We start from the raw sequence: 22,439 nt of genomic DNA, 5'->3' as shown, positions 1-22,439 counted from the left end.
GACTACAGGCCTCCTCCCACAACATCTCAGGTCTCGTGCCCATGACCTCAGCAGCATCTCAGTACCCAGATCCCACATTCCCTATGCCATTAGTCAAGTCAGCATACCCAGAGAGAAATACAAATTCAGCTTTCACGCACAAAGTCATCAAGGGTGTAATGGGTGTGATGGTTGATTTTAGGTGTCAACTTGATTAGTCTAAGTGATGGTTGGAAAAAAAATTATTTTTCGCTGTATCTATGAGCACGCTTCCAGAAAAAATTAGTACTTGAATCAATAGACTCAACAAAGAAGACCACCCCTACCAATGTGGGCAGTCATCATCCAATCTTTCCAAGGGTACACATAAACCAAAAAAACGGAGGAAGGGAGAACATGTCTGATCTGAGTCATCCATCATCTATGCTCTTGGACATTGGGAGTGCTGAGAGAGAGAGAGAACTGGGAGAGAGAGAAATATTTGCAGATTTATATTCATAGATATTGGTGTAAATACACACAGAGAGATTGATTTGGTTTCTCTGGAGGATCTTGACTGATTTTGATACCAATAATTGTTCTAGGAGAACAGAATTTCATGAGTTTTCTGAATTGTCTCTGGAATTTTGTGAACTAGCTCTCTAAGGCCATTACATTTAAAATGTTGATGACTAAATTTCCAACAGTAAAGAAAGCACTAATAGTCCATGGAATAGTCTAGTTTTAGAGGAACACAAAAGATCTGTATTGGGTATTCCTTCCTATTCAACCATGCATAAGAAGCAAAGGAGCTAAGTAACTCTGTGTATAATACTTTATTTTTTATTTTATTTTTTATTGATTTGAAAGAGTTACAGAGAGAGGTAGAGACAGAGAGAGAAGTCTTCCATCCGATGGTTCACTCCCCAGATGGCCACAACAGCTGGAGCTGCGCCGATCTGAAACCAGGAGCCAGGAGCTTCTTCTGGGTCTCCCACGCGGGTGCAGGAGCCCAAGGACTTGGGCCATCTTCTACTGCTTTCCCAGGCCATAGCAGAGAGCTGGATGGGAAGGGGAGCATCCGGTTCTCAAACCGGCACCCATATGGGATGCTGGTGCTCAGGCCAGGGCTTTAACCCACTGCACCATAGCACCGGCCCCAATACTTTCTAACTTTTCAGTAAAATGAAGGGATATGATGACTTTCATTGGTTGCACTAACATTGCTGGAAATACTGAAGAAGAAGAATGAGGACAGGGATTTGAATTCCCAGTGCAATCATTGCAAACACAACCCAATAGCATCTAGTGTGCCCTGAAGGATGGTTTTCTCTCCTGAAGACCAGGACTGAAATTTCTGAAAACCAAAGGCAAAACTTCATGCTGTAATTGGCTGAATTACAAAACAAACAAGATGAGCTTCTAACCTCCAGGCTGTCCACTATGAAATGAAAACATTAGTTGAGAATGAATGTATCCTGTAAGTTGGGATGGGAGTGTGTGGAGACACCTTAATGAGGCTGTGGACATTGAAACCCAACTTCTGATAAGTCATCGTTGCCAGTGAAAGAAGTCTTGCTACCGCTAGTTAAGTAGCCTTCCCATCCCCATAAAAAGAAGATTCTCCCTACCTGGTGGCTACAGCCTCCCAATCTACAGTAATATTGGCTTTCCCAACCCCTTGTGAGGGAATTAACCTTCAATTGCCTAAGGAAATAGTTGCCATGGGGTAGTTCCCACACAAGACATTGTTGATTGTTTGGGAGAATCCAACCTCATTACCTGACTCCAGCTCCAGCTAAGGCAGACACCCTAGGAGGCTCAAGTAGTTGGGTCCCTGCCACCCATGTGGGAGACCTGGATTGAGTTCCTGGTTCTTGGCTACGGTCTCGCTCAGGTATGGTAGTTGTATTTGGTGGATGAAGCAGCTAATGGAAGCGTTCTCTCTCTCTCTCTCTCAAATAAATTTAAAAAATTTAAAAAAATTGAAAAAACACTGAAATCAATTATTAATCTAATCCTTCAAAGATTTTTTTTTGGTCACTGGACTCTAATTCTGTAACAAGGTCACCATCCCAAGAAAGCAAAATGTAGACTCCAATTTGTCAATGGATACAAAAATAAGCCTTTAAACTTTAAACTGAAGTGTGATGGTCTGTAGAGTCTCTAACCCAAAATATCAGCACCAATTTTATTTTTGAATTTAAATTCCATTCCTGTTAAAATGCCAGTCTCATAGGCCAAAGTGTCTCCCATTTTCATTCCCTCTAGGTCTCCTCCCTCATGTTCAGCCTCTGCACTATCACAGCTCAATCTGATTGCATTATTTACCTACCTTAACTTGTTAGAGGATCCTTCTCACCAGCAGGATTGAATTCTTGCTCCTCCCAACACTCTTCTCCCAGCACCCAGGCGTTCAAGCAGAATGCTGCTTCTGCTGAAATGCATTACTCATCTTCCCTATCTATGGAATTTCTTCCAGGACACCCTTGAAAACCTCCCTGGCTACTTACCTTGCTGCCCCCCTCTCTGGCAAGAGAGCAGTTCCTTTTAGGGTTCCCTCTGCTATGTGTAAATCCTGGATTTTACTGTTAGCGTTAGCATTCATCTGATTCTCCCACGTGACTTCCAGAGAACAAGTTGCAGTTCATAGCCCGTGAAGTTGTCACATGGTAGGTAGGCACTCAGGGACGGAGGGGGATAAATGAATGAATAAGTTGATCAGCACTGGGTCTGTTTTTCTCTTATAAAAGTAAACCTGGAACATCTGCTCACCATATTCCCATTGTTTAAAACCCAATGAAGTTCAACTGTGGCCCTCAGGCATTTATTTTATTGTACTTCTGAGTTTTTTTTTTCTATGTTGAAAACATGTATTTCCTGTTAACTCTTACATCTTAAAGACCCATGAACCCTTTCCATCTCACAATAAATTCAGTTTGTCCAAGAGCCATCATCTTGGTTGTGATTTTTGAGTGATACCCTGCACATCACATGAAGCTCGAGCAGTATGTGTCAAGTAGAAAAATGAAGCTTGTTGCCTCCTTTTCTAGGCCCTAACCTAAAGTGGGACCTCAAGATGTTGATGGAACTGCCAGGCCCTCAGTTTCCTCAGCTCCAAAGGAGGGGCTCAGTCCAGCTGGCTCTGTCTTCACAGCTGCCTCACGAAGGGAGAGGTGCCCACACCTTAGGAGCAGCCACCCTGCGCAGGTAGTGGCTGTGCCTCTGAAAATCCATGCATAACCACTACTGATGACAAGAGACGTAGCAGCAACCTCCCAGGCCCAGCCTCCACTCAGCAGGCCCGCAAGCCGGTTTTTGTTTCAGCTCAGGGAGCAAAGAGGCCAAGGCTGGGAGGGATGCTGGTCTGGTCCTGTCCTGCCCATGGGACCCTCTCAGGCCTCTCCCTCTTTTCAGGTTGTGGCAGTGGGAGTTTAGCTCCATAAGTCATTGTTTTCAAAGCACAGAGAGCTCTGGACTTTCCCAGGAATTCCACTGGAATGTAAACAGACTTCAGCTCCCAGGCAGAAGCCAACGGATTTCCTGAGCTGTCCAAAGTCCACATGGATCCCAACGCGTATTCTGGCTTGTTAGGTACATTTCTTTTTCTGTCTTCACACACATGATATACCTGACATCAGTTAATATTGATGATCTGGAAGGAAAGAAGGAATCAGCCAAACAGTAATTCTATAATAAAGATGTCACACAATTTTACTCTGTTTTTTTTTAAATAAGTTTATCTTTCAATCCCATTTTTCCATGAACGTTTTTTAAAAAGTACCTATTTATTTGAGAGGCCGAGAGAGAGAGAGAGAGAGAGAGCTCCCATCTGCTGGTTCCCTCCCCAGGAGCTTGCAATTGCTAAGCCAGGGATTGAAGCCCAGAGTGGGGAACTCAGTCCAGGTCTCCCATGTCGGGAACAGGGCCTCACTACTTCAGCCACCACTGCTCACTCCCAGCGTCTGCATCAGCACAAAGCCGGAATCAGGAACTGGAGCCAGGACTCAAACAGACACAGTGATGTGGCACGCAGGCATCCTAACCTGCATCTTGACGGCTGTCAGATGTTTCCTAACTCTAGAAACTGCTAGAAAGGCAAGCTCACCAAAAAAAATAAAAATAAAAAAAAATAATAAAATAAAATATTCTCCATGGTAAGAATGGAAAAAAATCACAATCTAAAATCTAAGTTTTTAGTTTTTTATGGAATATAGATTCCTCCCTTTCCTATGTCAAAGTGTGTCTGCTGTCCAACACAGCTGTCTGGTTGACAAAGGGCCGCAGGAAGCCCAGGAGCCGCCAGTTAACATGACCTTGTGTGGTGAAGCTGACTGTTCTCGGAATGTTTCCTGGCCTCTGCCCTGTAGATTCCCTCTGTGCTCAGAGACCACACTCACCTTCCCTGTTTCGCAAAGGCATTGGATGGCCTGGAACACTGTAGGGGCAGGAGGATCTGGATTCAAATCCTGGGTTGCTCCTGGGGAGATAGGACTGGTTCTGTCCTCTTGAAGCCCTGTGAGCTGGGACAAATTTCCTTCTCTGTGAACTGAGGACAATAACACCCACCCCAGGGGATTGTGGTGAAGATTGCACAAGGACATATGTGGAGAGCTCCCAAACTTGCCTCTTGCAAAGCAAGTCAAGAACTGTTTATCCCCTTCTACTGCTTCCTGGAGTTGCATCTCCAGGTGACCTCATCTGAGACCACCTAAAGCCAGCCTCGCCCTTGGCCAGCTGTAACGTTACTGGAACAGTACATCCTGATGAAGAAACACGGGCCTCTGACACAACTGTGAGTCCAGGAATTGGTCAAACAGAAATTCAATTGGAGACGAGGACGTAGGTAAATGTGGACAGCATGTTTCTTCCCTATTTCTGATTTCCCTTTCTCTTGAGAATGCTTTCAGATCTCTGAGACATCTCACTGTCCCCTTCCTTCTTCAAAACCCTATGTAAACTTCCTTCTAGGGAAGGGTTGGCTGGGAACTGCTGAGGCCCCGTGGTTTGGAGGACACTCATAGGCTCCCGGTATATGAGCCCCCGAGCACCGCGGATGATCATGGCGGGGCTGCAGGCTCACTCCTTCACAGAAGACTCGGAATGTAAATGTGGAATCGGATGGGTCTGGTGGCACTGGTGTATCAGGACACTGGTGCACATTCAACCTGGCAAAACTTTTAGAATCACTTCACCCTCTTATTCCCAGCAGCAGGAGTGAGCTTGAAGCAAACCATGGGACAAAGAAAGAGCAGTTTCAGTCCCACTCCTACAGTACCTACAAGTCTTTCCTTGGATAGTAGCATTTTTTCCTCAGGTGGAAAGCTTACGAGTATGGGAGGAGGCATGAGTTTAGTGTGGCAACTGAGACACAAGTTAAGATGCCCACATCCCACACCAGGACCCCTGGGTTCCATACATGGCTCCAGCCATCCTACTTGTGCAGACCCTGGGAGGCAGCAGTGATGGCTCAAGTGGTTGGGTCCCTGCCACCCATATTCCCGGCTCCTGGCCCAGATTCTGTTATAGTGGGCATCTGAGGATGAACCAGCAGATGGGAGCTGTGTGTGTGTGTGTGTGTGTGTGTATGTGAGCACACACCTGTCTCTCTGCCTCTCAAATAAATAATACATAAAAAGCTTTTAAAGAGAAAATGGGATAACTAACACATTAATACTTCTTGCATTCTAGAGTAAACCACAAGCAGGAAAAACCATGGATGGTTCAGAGAGCCATCACTCCTATCACTCCCTACTCCCACCAGATATACCCAAAAGTCTTGGCTCAGACCAGTCATGGCCACTTTGGTGACCAAACAAGGCCCCCTATGAAGAGTCATGTACAAGGGCTCTGGAAAGCTCCAGAAAGATCTGAGAGATGAGGGAGAGAAGATTAGGGAAGAGGAAGGATCAGAGCTGCCCCAGTGAGAAACATGGGGCAGCCATTGTCTATGGATATTGTTCATATGTGAGTCTCCGGTTCCTTCACCCTCCAGGCTGGTGCACCCTGCCTTACTCTCTAGGAACAGGAAAACCACTGTTGTCCTTTGGGTACAGGCATTCTATTGCCGCGGTTCCCAGATTTTTTGTTTATTTTTTAAAGCGGCAGCAGTCATGAATTATTTTAGGATTGCCAAAATAAGGGTACTTAGAAACCCCCAAAATTCCAAAGCCATTGGGAGTCATTATTTCCTAATAGAAACAATATTTTATCACCAAAACAACAACAACTACAACAACAACAACAACAATAATAAAAAGTTAGAAGGGCTGATAGGGCATGAATCTGGGAGGATAAAGGCAAGTGCTTTGAATTTAATTGACTCACAATTAGGAAAAAAAACAACTGTCTAAATTGACCATATTTGTGTCAATTTGCAATGGATTGCTGAAAGTCCATCACACATCAGAACAGAGACCTAGAAGAGCTGAGTTTGAATCCAGGCTCCTTTTGGCCCTTGAACCAAGCTCTCTGCCCTCTGTTTTGCCTTTGCCAAATGATAGTCTTGTAAGAGTTAACCTCCGCAGGAGTCTGACTCTCTGAGCTCCTGTTGCTCTGGGTCTAATGTAGAAAGTCAAGCTCTATTTCTAGCTCTCTGTAAGCCCACATTTTAGGTAATATTTCATAACAAATTTTGTTTTGCTGGTTTCTCATTTGCAACTCAGCTAACAACTCCTGCTTGGATTAGTGAAGGCTTGTAATACCATACACAACCCAGTAATTTTCCCACTAGGGCGGGAGTTTCCCAGGATTTTCTGCCAATGATTATTTTGTAATCTAACAACTTTTTTTAGCTTTCCATGCCTAGTATTATCATCCACCAAAACTATTTCTAAAGTTAACAAGGAAAATTCCGAGTAGAGACAAAGACATGGTCGTGCCATGGGTAAGGGTTTCGACAGTCTGTAGAACAATACCGTATTCACATTATAAACCCACCCAGGACTTGGACTTGAGATAGAGGGATGCTAATGGCAGCCTTGAGGGTTAGCTGTCAAAGTAGTTAGTGGAGAGAGAAGCTAGTCTCTTCCTTCCGATCTATCCAAAAAGCATTACGGAGAGAACAGGGTCAGCTAAGGAGTTGGAGTAAAGGAAAGGCAGGAGAAGTGAGAATTTTTCTTAGGCAGGAGGTCAAAGGACAACAACAGAGAAAACAGCTTCCCATATCTGTGGGTTCCACATCTTCAAATTCAATCACCTGCAGATAGAAAATATCTGGATCAAAACCCCCTGCCGTTGTATTGCCCTAGGAGCAGGCTTTTTCTTGTTGTTGCTTCCTAAACAATGCAGTCTAAACAACTATTTAGAGAGTGTGTACGTTGTTTCGAGGTTTGTAAGTAATCTAGAAGTAACTTAAAGTTTGCAAGAGGACATGTGTGGGTTATAATCAAATACCAACCATTTCATATAAGGGACTCAAGCATCCCTAGATCTTAGACACTGCAAGGGGTCCTGGAACCGTACTCCAAAGATACCAAGGGTTGGCTGGATTTGCTTCCTCAAGATGTATGTACCTAGGCCCCATGTTTTCCTCAGCCCCAGGTAGCCTCCCTGTTAGAACAGGGCCACATTGCTTCTTGGGTTTATCATATAAGAATCCTTGACCCAAAGTGTTGTACGTGGTTAAAGAAGCCCCCAGTAAGCAGACAGAGTGAAAGGATCAAACCTGACGAGCTCCTGAGGGTTTCTGGCAGGGCCCTGAAGTCTTACTCAACTTCGTTGCTTCTTTACCTCGTGTGCAGTAGACACCCATCACAAGCTGGGTCAGCCTAGCAGGTGGCTGTATCAACGAAAGCAGAGACGTGGCACTTGGAGTCTTGTAGAGGAAATAGTAATTAAGCAAATAACCACACAGCTATCACCAAATCATAAATACATGCTCTGAGATTACCCCCTCGGAAGGGGTTTCTGGTAGCCACAGGAGAAGAGGGAGCCACCCCATGAGAAAGGAATTACATCTCAGACCAAACAGCTGTTCACTTAGTCTCCTGATTGTGGCCATATAAGGCTGTGCATCCAGGCACAGAGCTCCTCTGATGGGACTGCGAGAAGTTGCTAAATTTTTCTGTCCATCCAAATGCTCGGTGCTGTCTTTTATAACTGTGGATATCTGCTTGGTCTTCGGGTGCTCAGGCCAAAAGCCTCGGTCATCTTGCTCTCTGCTCCTGCTGGCGTTTCTTAGTGACCTGTCTTTCAGTGTTGCTGACTCTGTCTTCGAATTATACACCGAATCCAGTCATTCCTCATGACCTTGCCTGGTGAACTGGGGCAAGCCCCTGCGATCCTGACCTGGCTGGCCCCGGTCCTCACTCCCTGTGCGCTATCCTCCACTTCACAGCTAGCATAGTTCTTTTAAAAGCCAGGAAGGAGAGAGAATTCGGTGCCATGGTTAAGTGGCAGCTTCGGATGCTCACATCCCTATCAGAGTGCCTGATTCAAGTCCAACCCAGCTTCCTGCTACCGCAGCAGGTGATGGCTCAAATACCTGGATCCCTACCACCCACATGGGAGACCCAGACTGAGTTCCAGGCATTGAGGAGTTGAAGCAGTGATTGAAAGAACTTCCTCCATCTTTCTCTCTGCCTTTTAAATAAAATGGATTTTTTTAATTTAGAAAGCTATGGCGGATCTCATTTCTTCCTTGTTTAAAACCTTGCAATGGGCACTACCAATCCCACCTCCTTTTCACTACCTCCCATCTGCATCCAGGACACTGGTTTGCTGCCTGTGCCTGGAATACTCCCTCTGCATACCCACACAGCTAATTCCTTCACCAGCTACAAGTATCCACTCCAATCCTACTTCTCAACAAAGCAGTCCCTGAACCTAAAGTTACAACAAACTCCTTCACCTATGTTCCCCACTTCTGTTCTTTGAAGCCTTTTCCCCATCACAGGCGTTATTTTTCCCAGTCTTGCTCTATATTGGGCTTCATTTGTTTATTTGCCCCCATTAGAATGCATGCTCCTAAGGGCAGAGATTTAAGCCAGCTTTGTTGATGGGTACATCTGAGCACCCAGTAGAGAACTCAGTATATATATATAATACACATGTACATATTATTTTATGTATTATACATGTATGTATATGTACATATATATATATTATATATGCAAGGAACTTCAAAAATTTGTGGAAAATGGAATTAAATGAGGTCATTTTGGGTGCAATAAACTTGCAATTCAACACATTTCCATGAACTTTTTGAAGATTGTGTGTGTGTGTGTGTGTGTGTGTGTGTGTGAATGCAGCTAGAACTATGGTTGTTCATTCCACTATTATGATGCCTTATAAATTAATAAATAAAGCTTATAATTACATAATGATGAGCACAATTAAACTGCATTGAATTGTGATCTGTAAAAATGATCACTTTTTCAGCATAAATATGTACTCATCAAGAAAATGAACAGGAATCCTTTAAAAATGGAAGTGCTCTGTCCTTGATGCTCAGTTTCCTTGAGTAATAAACAAACCCAAAGGAAGGTTCACAATGGAGCTGCATTTAGAATCAACAAGCTTCAAAGGGGCGGCGGGGGGGGGGGGGCACTGTGTAGTTCTGTTTCAAAGCTACCCTGCTCACGTGACACGTGGTAATCCCAGAGGCCGGGGAAGGAATGGGAGAGAGCTGAAAGATGAGAACAGCATGTTCTTTGGAATCTCTCTGATGGGCAGACAGTCTCTCCTTCTCCCAGACCATCCTAAAGGGGAAGTGCGTCGGGTTGGACAGTAATGGGAAGTGTGGGAATTCCCCTCTCCCTTTGGTCTACTTTACAGACAACTCCACTAGGGTTAGAGATCGGTCATTCCCATCCACGGGATCCTTCACTGGGATGCAAGGCTGCTTGGGGAACAGTTTTGGAGGACAGGTGAAGTGAACTTTAGTTCCCTCAAAATCATACATTTTTAAAGCCGATGAGTGAGATTGAAAAGCTGCCAAAGCTTAATCACTGCTGTTTCATAGCACTACCAATAGATGGCAGCACATGATCCATCTTCCCCTCTTGGCAGTTTCAACCCCACCATTGGGCTCTTCGGCCCTTTTGAAACTCTTCGGTCATCATACAGCAATTTGAGTGTATAATAAAATCGCGGATAGCCCTTCCTTCTCTATACTAAGCCTCTTGGTGATCTCAAGCTACAATCACCAAATCAACTGATACTATGACCTGGAAAAAATAGCCAGGAAACTAAAAACAAGACAAAATAAAATATAAATCATACAGTGAGTCTTGCAAGGGAGAACAAGTAGAAACCAGTTATGCTCAGAAGAGTTTTAAAAACAAGGAAAGCAATTTTTAAACATTTTTATTCAGGGACACTATGCCCAAACACCAAGAACTCGAACAAGGATGCTGTTGAGAGATACATTGTGATCTAACCACTGCAGCTCCTTCCAGTTCTGAACATCTCTGCTCTGTGGCTGGAGAAACTTCAGCAGATACATTTCTAAGGAAATAAAATTATTTTCCATAGATACTAGGCTGGTATCTATAAGTATTTACGGAACAGAAATAAATAAGCAAAACCTCCTTCACTTTAACCAAAATAGTAACAGAAAACAAACTGAAGTTTACTGGACTTGGTCCATTAGAACTGTTGCTTTCAAACTGCAGGTCACAATTAAGTTTGAAGGTCCAATTAGTTTGGAAATCAGCTTTGTAGGTCGTAGCAGGCATTATATCAAAGAATGGGATGGCAAAGGATAAGATAGGCTAGGACAGGATAGAGGAGAAATTGCATCTCAGTGTACAAGATCCAAAGGTAAAATTTCTTGCTTTGAGATATGACCAAAGTGAACATGCAGAATTCTGTTGTGGAGGGCTATGCCTACTTTCAACTTTGTATTTACTGCAGGCCAGTACCAATAGGCTCCCCCATCATTGCAAAGTCTAATTGAACAAAGAAAATTTTTGATGGGTATGAGTGATATCGAGCCACAAACTGAACTAAAGGTATCCTTAACCCCTGCTGTACAAATATGGAAAATTAGATTATTCATCATCATCATTTTGGTACTTCCAGATTTTCTAAGATAATCCCAGTTTCTGGAATTTTGCCCTGTTCTTCGATAAGCACACCCATACTCACAATGTCCTGTGTTCTAAATTGTGGTTTGGAAAAAATATATATCCCCAGTGCCTAGAGGAGCTGTTAAGGCAAATTAAATAAGTGAGCCATGAGTAGGAAAGGATTAAAATGTGGATCTTATAAGAAATGTATAAAAATTTTTAAAAGACAATAATATTTTTAAAGAATATATTAAAAAGATACTGTACTAGGAAGAAACCAGACATGCTATGGATTGAATTATGTCCCCCCACCCACCTCAAAAATTCATCTGTGGAAGCCCAGTGTGACTGAGTTTGGAGTCAGGGTCTGTAGGAGGTACCTGCAGTTGAATGAGGTCCCAATCCTGAAGCACTCGTGGCCTTGGAAGTGAAGGACATGCACTCTGCACTCCCCCACACCCCTCACTAAGAAGGCCCTGCAAGAAGGTGTTTTTTGGTTTGTTTGGTTTTTCTTTCTTTCTTTTTCTTCTTCTTCTTCTTCTTCTTTTTTTTTTTTTTTTTTTTTTTTTTTTTTTTTTTTTTTTTGGATATCCAGGGCTTTATTTTGTAATGCAGAGGCCATCCCAAGAAGGTTTTTGTTGGCAAGCCAGGTTCCTCACCAGGAATCACACTTATCTCTATAGATAAAGATAAATGTATCTGGGATCTTCATGTTCCCAGCATCTAGAACTGTGAGAAATAAATTGCTGTTGGTTAACCCACGCAGTCCGTGGCATTTTGCTGAGCTGACTGAGACAAGGTGCAAAGCCTGGAACTTCCTGGTCTCCCAGGCTGCAACCTCTCGCCCAGTTCTATTCCGGGCTGAATGAAGCCCAGTCCCATCAGGGGAAATACCTGAAGTCATTCAAGCGTCAGTCTTCACGAACACTTTCGAGTGCAAGGAAAACTTCGACAGGGTATTTATCCACTAAGCGCATACTTCAACGTGTATCCTTACAATGTATTGGACTGTAGGTAAAGTGGGCAGAACAACAGCCCCAGAGAGCCCATTTCCAGAAGAAGAGGCAGTCTGCAGCATTTCCACGTGAACGTTCCAACCACTTCCATACCCATGGGCTTGGAGCAGGACAGGTATCCAGCAAGGCCAAGGCCACATGGAATTCAGCCCTCACTTTCATCTTCCTTCCCTGTTCCAAGCCACTGTTCCCCTCCCTTATTCTAGTGCAATTCGTCCCTTGATTCAATCCTCATGGTTCTTAAATTTCACTCATTTTTTTTTTTGTAACAATTATGGACTTTGTGCCAAGCACACGTCTAGGTGCCGACTTAGCCATGACAGCAGGTGAGAAGTCCAGTGTTCCTGGCCCTTCTATTCTAGTTGGTGTGAGACTGACAGTTAAGAAAACAAATGAGCGAATGTTGTGATCTGTTAGAAGGCTCTCATGAGCATTGGTGGTATCATTTGGGAATTTTCAATTCTGTTTTAGAAGACAACACCTGGGATGGATGAGATTCACATTTCTATGAATTCATATTTTGTGTAAGTACATGGATATACCGGCGATGTGTGAGGTATGTCAGAAAGGTCAGGTAGAACCTGTGTTTGTTAACATTAACAGTTAGGAATGGGGGCCAGCCTTGGGGCAAGTGAGCTAAGTTGCTGCTTGAGATACCAGTGATCCATGTCAAAGTTCTGATTTCAGTCCTGGCTGGTCTGCTATTGATCCAGTCCCCCTGCTAATGCACCTGGGAAGGCAGCAGAAGATGGTCCAAGTACTTGGTCTGTTGCCACCTCTGCGGGAGACCTGGATGGAGTTCCTAGGACCTGGCTTCCACTGGGCCCAGTCCTGGATATTGTGGCCATTTGGGAAGTGGATCTGCAGATGGAAGCACTCTTTCTCCTGCTCTTTCTCTTTCTCTTTATTTTTCTCTTTCTCTTTCTGTTGCTCTTTCAATTAAATTAATTAGTTTTTTAAAACCAGTAAGGAATAGCAGGGCCAGGATTCTTGATATTCATGACAGTATACTATGTGTAAGGCACTCAGTATTCATGAGTTCTTTATTTGCCACTTATTTGTGAAGTCCATTCTGGTCTCAGGTGACTTTCGCTCAAAAATAACAAATAGATCCCTAGCTGCTCAGCAGGCTAATTAGCAGACAATAGCATGGCTATGTGTTGGGTCCAGATACCTTTTCTGTCTGCTGAGAGCGCTTGATCAAGGGCAATGGAGATCCCAGGAACTATCAGGGAAGTTTATGGAAGAGAAAAAAACATTGTTTTTTCTGACCATCTGACCATTGTTGTAGCTGTGGACCAGGTACTGTGGTCCTTCTACCCGCCTCTGTGCTGTGCTAAGCTTGTGAACTTACCCCCGCTGCTCTGCCAGTGTGAGCCTCAAATTGGTTTAATAAGCCATGTGATTTGATTACCTTAATTTAATTTGTGAGCCCTTCAGGGAAAGCTTGCCTAGTTGTTAACTTGGAGACTGCCATTGCAATGAAATTATCCCCTATGTGGAAAAGATTTTTAAAAAGTGTGGTGACATCAACCATGAAACAAAGAAAATAGATGGGGAATGCTGGGAATGGGGTTTCCATTTTGAATTCAGTGGTCAGGGAAGGGCTGATTGAGAAGACATCATTTGAGCAAGGATTTGAAGGAGGTAAGGGGGCAAAACATGTAGATATCTTCAGGATGAACATTCCAGACAAAGGGCAGGGACCTCAAGTGCTAAGAGCTCCTGCCATACCCTTGCCTGGCCTGCTCCAGGAACCAGAAGATGACCAGTAAGAATGTCACAGCGGGGTGAGTAGAGTGGCCCCGGAGTTAAAGTTGGAGGTGAGACAGTCCCTGGGTCACCATCAGAACTTTAGCCTTGACTTTGGTTTCCATTAGACAGTTTTGGATAGGAGATTGGTTGACTTGTTATTTTAATATGATTAGTCCGGCCACTATCCACTAGAAGAGAATAGGAAAGAGGGTAGAAGTCAGTTAGAAGATGCCTGATGGTGGTGATCCACACAGATAAGGTGATGGTTCACATCAAGGTGGCCCCAATAGAGGTGGTAAAAGGGAGGAGACTCTGGATGTGCTTTGAAAGTAGAAGCAACAGGATTTATTATTGTTGGGTTGGAGGTGAGTGGTGGGGAAAAGGGTGGGGTCAATGACGGATCCAAGGATTTAGTCCTCAACAACTAAACAGATGGCGGTGCCAGGAGTGCATCAGGAGAAGGGAAGCCATGTCATTTTACAGAAGGCAATGAAACTTCAACAACTTAACCAAACTCATGTAGGAAGTGAATTGGTCAAACCAAGAAGCCCTTTAAGCTTGGTCATTTTCAAGCTCATGCAAATTTTCTCCCACAGTCCCCTTAAAAGAATATCCAGACATTGATGGGTACAGAGCAGACAGTTGCTCGTCTAGATGCCATGGGGTTTAACGATTTCACAGAGGAAAGATTTCAGTTTGATCATGAAATGTGACAAGGTCTGGGTGAAGGAAGGGAATTCCACAGAGAAAGGAACATACAGTGAACTGAGAAGCATGTAGTATAAGAAAATCAAGAGAATCACTAAGTTCGTATATCCGAAGGTGGGATTATAGCAATTGAATAATTTTATTTTAACTCAAATGTGACCACAAAAATCTAGTGGCATTCAATTTCTCATTCATATGGATCCATTGCATTGTAGGGGCATGGAAGGATGAGAATTTTATCTTCCAGGTGAGAGAAGATTTCTCAGGTGATTTTTCTTTTTTCTTTTTTTAGATTTATTTATTTACTTGAAAGAGTTACACAGAGAGAGGAGAGGCAGAGAGAGAGAGAAGAGGTCTTCCATTCGCTGGTTCACTCCCCAGTTGGCTGCAATGTCCAGAGCTGCACCCATCAGAAGCCAGGAGCCAGGAGCTTCTTCCAGGTCTCCCACACAGGTGCAGGGGCCGAAGGACTTGGGCCATCTTCTACTGCTTTCCCAGTCCATTGGAGAGAGCTGGATCTGAAGTGGAGCAGCTGGGTCTCGAACCAGCACCAATGTGGGATGCCGGCACTGCAGGCGGAGGCTTTGCCCACTATGCCACAACAATGGCCCCTCTCAGATGATTTTTCCTCTGGTGCCTAACAACATTGTCTCACAGAGAATTCCAGGGCCATGAGAAAAAGATTATTAATGTTCAGAGATTATGATATGAGTTGCCAACAGATATCCCAGGCCCTCAGTTGAGATGAAAGCAATTTGATATCCTTTAACCCAGTGCTTCTCAATTTTAAAGTGCATCTGAACCATGCAATGAAAATTCTGATTCGGTAAGTCTGGAATGGGGCCTCAGATTCTGCATTTCTAGCAGATTCCCAAGTGTTGCCAATGCTGCTAGTTTGTGGACCACATTTTGCGTAACAAGACCCCAACTCTTTGTAAAGTATATCAAAGATAATGTCACAAAATGGAAGACCTAGAATTAAGACTTAGTCTTGAATATTGACTAAACTAGTAAAAAGTTCATCTATTTTGGAGGAGGGAAAGGTATCAAGTTCATCTCATAGCTGTAGAAAATCTAAAATCAGGGAGCTCTTCAAGACACCAAGACCTTGAAGTGGAAAGAGGAAAGAGAAATTGCAAAATATTTGCCTTTCTACAAGCCACTACTGCAGAATGAGCCAAGAATCCAGTTAGAGTTTGGCCTTGTGGAGCAGAACAGAGACAATCTGATACTGACCTGAGCATGGACAGTGTCACCAAGGACTGTGGCCTCAGTGATAGGCACCCCTGCCAGACCGAAGATGTTATAAAGAGAAGAGCCCACAGGAAAAAGAAGTTGGCTTTCATTCCAGGTATGGAAACTTGTATCTCCAAGTGTGCTTTGAGGCAGTTTCCAAAGAATTTGAGATGTGCTTGCGTGGCAGACAATGGGGTAAATCCTAAGAGGAAGAACTCAATAGTGTGTCAAAATTTCTGTGAGATCCTGAGCTCCTCTCACCACACCTTTCGACTTTGGTCACAGTCAGAGTGTGGGGACTCCATGTTGCCTTACCTGTCTTATCTTTGGCTAGGAAATCCAGAGTCAACAAAACTCCTGTTATCTGTTAGCTACACAGCTGGGGACCCTGAGTTGAATTTCAGAGTGATCAGCCTGTCAAAATGATGAATGATTCTCAGCAAAATCAAGAAATTACAGGCATGACCTTCAGAGCTTCCTGTGCTTGAGCTGCAGCTCCACCATGTGAAGCTGTGACCTTGGAAAGGTTACGTAATCTCACCGTGTTTCCTCATTTCTGAAAACACGGATACGAGTGGTACCTACCTTGTGTTATTATGGGGCTTAACTGAACCAGGAGTTAAAATGTGTTTAGGAAAGTGTTCACATAGTAAGTACTGCCTTCACATTTGATAAGTATGATGGGGACTCACAGAGCCCTAGAGATCTATGGACATATTTTTCAGAAGTCCACAATTCTTTATAAATATTTCCCTTAACTCCATGTCATGATAAGTTCCACTTGGATTATCTAGTTAACCACCTGGCACCACCATGCTATGTCCGTACCCTCGTGTGCAGCTGTGTGCTGTATGGACAGAATCTCTTCCTAGCTTCCATAGAGAAGAACGGTGAGCTCACAGTAGCAGAGGCAGGCAGAGGTCTGAGACGCCTTGCAGGCAGTTCCATGGTCATGGTACAAGCAGAGGGGCAATTAGAGCCTATCTTGGCACATATGGAGCTTATTCACAATAATAACACCACGAAAATGTTTTAGTCCCATTTTCACCATAATTGGATTAGATACATACTCAACATTTATTGAAAAAGTACTGCAGTATGGTTCTACCTTCAAGTGAATAAGTCAGCCTGATAGGGTTGTATCATGACATTTCAAACCTCTGAAGAGGGGACACAGCTCCAGTGCTGCTGATGTTCCACTGCGGGGCCATGAGGCTGGTTCAGGGAGAGCAGAAAGAAGCTGGAAGCTAAAATGAGCAGGACTTACACCTGGTGAAGAAACACTTGCTCTGCCAGGAATGGTATGCACTGGTAGAATCAAGTTCCAGCTCCCTCCTCCTGCCTTCCAGTCTCCCTACAAGGTCCTTTTGGACAGAATCCTGCAACCCTACAAGGAAAACAAGGTTTTCAGAGTGTCAGACCTGCACCAAAAAATAGAGACTAAATAGCTTTGTTTGGAGCCAAGAGAGGAGAGTATATTTACTATAACAAGCAACAAATTAGGGATAACAATACCTTCTTTGAGAGTCAGATTAGCTGGAATATGCAAAAGTCCTTACAAATGTGCTCTGCATGGAAAAGCAACATTGAGGAAAGCTACAGAAAATGCCAACTGGTCTGGCACTAGAGTGTTTAGGATTACAATGTTTTTAGCCACTATCAAGTGTGTAAGACAACCTTAGCTCCAAATTTGCAACCGGAGTGGGAGATGTCCAACATGCTGACTATAATGACTGCACGCATGAGTGTCACCTCTGACATACAGGACGGTTTTCCTAGGCCAGAAAATCTCCTGTCCTGGCCCCGGGGAAGAGGAGATATATCAGACTTGCTGCTGCTCTCCTGCTATTCTGGAAGAAGCCATGGTATGTCACGACAGTGCAGGTCTGTGACATTGCTACAAAAGGCCATGATTAAGCACAGTTTTTTTGTTTTTTGTTGTTTACAGTAGGCTCTGGTTTTCATGTTGACATATTTTTTTCAGGGTAATTTTTACCACAAAGCCTCTCAAATATATTGATATTTCCATTTCTACTGATGCATTTCGCAGAAACAAGTTCTGTGATAACATGTGAGGTAACCCACAAGAACTTGCTGCGGATCTGTCAATTATCTTTAAGAATCCATGAACAATTTTCTTTTGTTTTTCAAAGAAACATGCATTTTGTTTTACTACAAATTATATTGATTCACTCATTCCACAAAAAATAACTGAGGGCATACCATGAACCCAACCCAAGGTTAAGCGATCAATTGAAAGTCATTGTCCTTGGCTCCATGGAGATTATAACCTTTTGAGAGAGGCAGGAGATGAACACAGAAACACACAAACACAAACCTATTCTTTGAGTAAGCTGTTATGAGAAGGAGGTAAGGCACCTAGAAACCTAAGTTTAGAGAGATCTCTAAGGAAGCAATATTTGAACAAAGATCTAAAGTATGTGTCAAAAAAGCCAAGGATGGGTGGGTAGATTTCTTGGCAGAGGTGAAAGTAAAGGAGAAGATTTCAAGATAGAAAAGAATTTAGCACATTGGAGTCCAGCATGACTGGAGTACTGTGAGAGGTCTCAATGAAGCTGGAGAAAAGCCAGATCATGCATGTGGCTGACTTCTGTTCTAAGGTCAACAGGGAGCCTTCAGAGGATTTAAACAATGGAATAACATATTCCACTTTGGCTTATGTGTAAAGAATAGATGATGGGGCAGAAGTGGATGGAGATGGTTAAGAAGCTACTGCAGTAGTCCAAGCTCCTTAGGGGTAGATATTCATATAAAGAGAAATTCTGAGGATGTTGATTGGGGGAAGAGTGGAAAGCATAAGTGGAATTGTATTTGAGGTCTCTTTTGAAGTTGTACTCTGTGAGACTTGATCATTGATTATATTTAGAGGATAATCCTGGCTTCCTGGCTTGAGCAATTGGGTGAGTGTAAGAGGAATTTCTAGAAAGAAAGGACTTTGACAAAAGGGGAAAAAAATGAAGGAGGAGAGGCCAAAGTGATGTCAGGAGTAATGATGTTGAACAATCAATCAACCCAAAAGAACTGCACTCACACACCAAAAGGAACTCACACACCAGAAATTATTGGTGAGTAACTAACTGATTTGCAGAAGACCATCTCTCTTTACTAAAGTCTGCAATTTTTGCTAGCAACAGCTTGAAGTAGGGCCATAAGTTTTTCCTAGAAACTTACCTAGGTTAGTACACTGCCATTTAAAAATAGTTAATGACTCCTGGTTTTTAAAATGGGGACGGGGCTGGAAATCTCTAGGAACAATTGTAAGGTTTCAAGGCATACGCCAACTAATCCTTTGGTGTCAACTTGCTCAGTACAAAGTCGTAGTTGTAATAACTTGGAGGAGAAAGAGGCTCTACTGGAGATGATTTGTAATTTTTCTTTTTTCTTTTTTTTTGATAATTTTTTTAAATTTTTTTTCACTCTGCCTTTCAGCTAAATAAATAAATCTTTAAAACAAATAAAATAAAAACAACTGTGATTTCAACACCAGTTGGATTTTAAGATATAAAGGCATCACTAGAAGTTTTTATTGTGGTAATTGTAAAGCAATTCAATTTTTAAGATATAATCCTCTTTCAGGAAAACTATTGAATACCGGTGATAAAATGATATGATGTTAGAATTAGCTTTAAATAATCCAGTTTTCCAAGGATTCCATAGGGAATTTAACTCAAATAAGATCCAGTAAGAATCGGTAACTATGGAATCTGAGTGAGGTATATGTAGGATTTTATTATGATTCTAATTTTGTATATGTTTCTAATTTTTTTATATATGGTGCTTTAAAAAGCACACACACACACAATTCTGACAAAAGCCCCTCTGAATTTCCTAATCCAATATAAGTTTTCCTTTACTTTTTTTTCATTTTTTATTTTTTTTATTTTTTTTTAACTTTTATTTAATGAATATAAATTTCCAAAGTACGGCTTATGGATTACAATGGCTTCCCCCTCCATATTGTCTCTCCCACCTGCATCCCTCCCCTTTCCCACTCCCTCTCCCCTTCCATTCACATCAAGATTCATTTTTGATTCTCTTTATATACAGAAGATCAGTTTAGCATACATTAAGTAAAGATTTCAACAGTTTGCTCCCACACAGAAACATAAAGTGAAAAATAATAGATGGTTTTTTAAATGATGATGAAATCAGATCAGACCTATTGTCATGTTTAATCCCAGTGAGAGTCAAGGTGGGAATTGATAATTTCTTCTTCTTCTTTTTTTTTTTTTTTTTTACAGAAGATCAGTTTAGTATACATTAAGTAAAGATTTCAACAGTTTGCACCCCCATAGAAACACAAAGTGAAATATACTGTTTGAGTACTCGTTATTGCATTAAGCCTCAATGTACAGCACATTAAGGACAGAGATCCTACATGAGGAGTAAGTGCACAGTGACTCCTGTTGTTGACTTTACAAATTGACACTCCTGTTTATGGCATCAGTAATCTCCCCATGCTCCAGTCATGAGTTCCCAAGGCTATGGAAGCCCTCTGAGTTCTCCGATTCTTATCTTGTTTAGACAAGGTCATAGTCAAAGTGGAGGTTCTCTCCTCCCTTCAGAGAAAGGTACCTCCTTCTTTGAAGACCTGTTCTTTCCACTGGGATCTCACTCACAGAGATCTTTCATTTAGGGTTTTTTTTTTTTTTTTTTTTGCCAGAGTGTCTTGGCTTTCCATGCCTGAAATACTCTCATGGGCTTTTCAGCCAGATCCGAATGCCTTTAGGGCTGATTCTGAGGCCAGAGTGCTGTTTAGGACATCCACCATTCTATGAGTCTGCTGAGTATCTCGCTTCCCATGTTGGATCACTCTCCCCTTTATTTATTCTATCAGTTAGTATTAGCAGGTACTAGACTTGTTTATGTGCTCCCTTTGACTCTTAGTCCTTTCATTATGATCAATTGTGAACTGAAATTGATCACTTGGACTGGTGAGATGGCATTGGTACATGCCACCTTGATGGGATTAAATTGGAGTCCCCTGGTATGTTTCTAACTCTACCATTTGGGGCAAGTCAGCTTGAGCATATCCCAAATTGTACATCTCTTCCCTCTCTTATTCCTACTCTTATGTTTAACAGGGATCACATTTCAGATTTGTAATTTTTCAGTGGTCATGCTGACTTTGAAAACATTAGACTCAAGATTAGAAGCCAGGGGGAAGTAAGAGTTGAATTGTTGCATGAACTGGGACAAACAGAATTATTCTGAGAAAAACGACCCACTTTCTAAGTTCAGTATTCTCATCTGGCTGTCTATACTTCTCAGTCATTGAAACGTTGTTCCATGCTTTACATTGTGCTGTTTGTATATGGTTAGGTGCTTTGTAACAAACTGTCTTGAATTTAGGTAGATCAATAAAGTCATAATATCAGGTGTCCTTCAATAGTATTCACTGTGGACTCTGAAATGATGAAGGAAAGCTTTCTACTGCAATTACTGCAAAGAAAAAATTTTTTATAAATTATAACTTAACTTCTGTGGTATTTTCCAGTATTAATAATGTCATATCAAGTCATTAACTCCTACTGGGAAAGGGCTTTAAATGTAGATAAGAGTGGGAATAATAGAGGGAAGAGATGTGCAATTCAGGACATGCTCAAGCTGACTTACCTCAAACAGTAAAGTTAGAATCATACCAGGGGATTCGAATTCAATCCCATCGAGGTGGCATGTACCAATGCCACCTCACTATTCCAAGTGATCAATTTCTGTTCACAATTGATCGTAATGATAGGACTAAGAACCAAAGGGATCACATAAACAAGAATAGTGTCTGCAAATACTAGCTGATAGAATCAAAAAGGGAGAGAATGATCCAATATGGGAAGTGAGATACACAGCAGATCCATAGAATGGCAAATGTCCTAACAGCACTCTGGCCTCATAATCAGCCCGTAAGGCATGCGGATCTGGCTGAAATGCTCATGAGAGTATTTCAGGCATGGAAATCCAAGACACTCTGGGGGAAAAAAAAAGCCTAAATGAAAGATCTCTGTGAGTGAGATCCCAGTGGAAAGAATGGGTCATCAAAGAAGGAGGTACCTTTCTCTGAAGGGAGGAGAGAACTTCCACTTTGACCATGGCCTTGTCTAAAAATGATCAGAGTCAGTGAACTCAGGGGGCTTCCATAGCCTTGGCAGTTCATGACAAGAGCCTAGGTTGATTACTGATGCCATAAACAAGAGTGTCAATTTGTTGAGTCAACAACAGGAGTCACTGTGCACTTACTCCTCATGTAGGATCTTTGTCCTTAGTGTGCTGTACATTGAGATTTAATGCTATAACTAGTACTCAAACAGTATTTTTCACTTTATGTTTCTGTGTGGGAGCAAACTGTTGAAATCTTTACTTAATGTATGCTAAACTGATCTTCTATATATAAAGAGAATCGAAAATGAATCTTGATGTGAATGGAAGGGGAGAGGGAGTGGATAAGGGGAGGGTTGCGGGTTGGAGGGACGTTATGGGGGGGAAGCCATTGTAATCCATATTCTGTACTTTGGAAATTTATATTCATTAAATAAAAGTTAAAAAAAAAAGAAATCTTCAGTCATGGAACTTGACCAGAGTGAGTGGCTCCTAACGCTTTATTTTCAATATATCTGGGACTTAGTATAAATTATTTGTCACATAAAAATCTTAGCCAATGATTTTACCAGCAGAGGAAAAAAGAGTAGAAGAGCTGGCGCTGTGGTGCAGCAGGTTAACACCCTGGTCTGAAGCACCG

At 42.5% G+C, this 22,439-nt stretch overlaps 1 long non-coding RNA gene across 1 annotated transcript; it reads right to left on the bottom strand.

Annotated features, from left to right (window-relative positions):
- Window positions 1-786: 786 nt before the first annotated feature.
- On the bottom strand, window positions 787-3,609 carry LOC138849728 (uncharacterized). Its single transcript, XR_011388860.1, has 3 exons — window positions 2,472-3,609; window positions 2,294-2,395; window positions 787-1,019 (listed from the first exon to the last, which is right to left on the bottom strand). It is a non-coding gene; the product is annotated as an uncharacterized lncRNA (long non-coding RNA).
- Between the last annotated feature and the right edge of the window lie 18,830 nt (window positions 3,610-22,439).

The sequence above is a fragment of the Oryctolagus cuniculus genome, chromosome 5, assembly GCF_964237555.1.
Source record: "Oryctolagus cuniculus chromosome 5, mOryCun1.1, whole genome shotgun sequence".
In the NCBI taxonomy this organism is placed as follows: domain Eukaryota; kingdom Metazoa; phylum Chordata; class Mammalia; order Lagomorpha; family Leporidae; genus Oryctolagus; species Oryctolagus cuniculus.
Note: the sequence above shows the minus strand (reverse complement) of the source record. Positions and strands in the feature narration are given on the sequence as shown.